This window comes from Elephantulus edwardii, unplaced genomic scaffold (genome assembly GCF_000299155.1).
Source record: "Elephantulus edwardii isolate Elephantulus edwardi_28Jun2011 unplaced genomic scaffold, EleEdw1.0 scaffold00123, whole genome shotgun sequence".
Taxonomy (NCBI): domain Eukaryota; kingdom Metazoa; phylum Chordata; class Mammalia; order Macroscelidea; family Macroscelididae; genus Elephantulus; species Elephantulus edwardii.
The window spans coordinates 6597078-6598456 of record NW_006399873.1 but is presented as its reverse complement, the minus strand read 5'-3'; positions in this window follow the sequence as shown (position 1 = coordinate 6598456).

Below are 1379 nucleotides of genomic sequence, written 5' to 3'. Positions count from 1 at the left end.
TCATAGGAGGGTAACTGAAGGGGAAGAGAGAAAGGTGAAGAAATAGATAATTAGGTCCAGGCGAATTTGGGGAAATATGGAGACAAAAGTAATAACTCAGATAAAACACAAAGCACAGAAATGATTATACAAATTGTACATGAATCAATGTATATGAATAAACATATAAAAATGAATAATATTCTAAATATTTAAAAGGAAAATAACATAAGAATATACAAACACTACATTGGTAAATTAACTCAACTTGCTAACTTTATCAAAAAGAAATGTGTTTCTCCTAATTCAGGAAACTAAGCCTGAATTCTGAGCACAGTGTCTAGGGCAAGACATTCTCTGATTGTAGTCTCTTAAAAAAATTGCTTGTCTCTTTGAGCTTCTGCTGCTGACCAATTTTTATGTGGCTTAGAAGTTTTCTTCAGCTGCTCTGTTTCCTTCATTTGCTTATTTTAAATTATTTTATATCTCAAAATATAGTGAGTTAAGACATTAAACCTGTGCCATTAGCATAATAAAAATCACTTTCAATTAAGATGATATCCACTGAGATCTCAAATAATAGTAATTAAATCAGCACTATCCCAAAGAATAATAATGGATTTCCTATTTAAAAAAAATAGTGTAACTTTTCTGTATGGTCTTTCACTCTCCTTCATATATCTCACAGCAATATCCCGTTGCTTCTATAATCTGCTATTCAATTTGGCAAAGTTAACAACTGATTTAATTTAGAAACACGTCAATGAATATTTTCACTTTAAAAACATATTGGAAGCTTCTCTCCTTCTTTCTTTCTCTTTTTTAATCTTTATTTTATTTGTTTTACTTTCCCCCCCTTCCTCTCGTCGCCTAGTGGTAAAGAACTAAATTGCCAGCCGCAAGGCACATGGTTTGATTCTACTAGTTGCTCTGCTGGAGAAAGATTGACAATATACTCCCTTTGTGATTTGCTGCTCCTGAAAACCTGCTGGACGGTCAGCTATGAGAGTGTTCTGATTCCAAGATCACATTAGCAACATATCCACTCCCTCAATTTATACTCAATATATGTACATTTTTTCTTATTATCTTTTAGTGTATATTGTATCTATCCTTCATCTATTTTTTGCTTTGAAAAAAATTAATTAATAGTATTTTTTGCTTTCCTCTTTCTGGGCTTCTCTCTTCTTTATTCTTAGTATTTATTTGTCTGAATTTTCTTTCTCTTTAAAATCCATTAATCTTTGTGTGTTATTCCAATTGTTCATGGACTGTTCCACACTGACAATATCAGATTCTGGATTGATAATATTTACCCCAAGTATTATTTTACAATCTTTTCCATCATACTATCTTCATCAAATGCTTGTAGCATGTCCATATAATTGAGTTATTTTTCC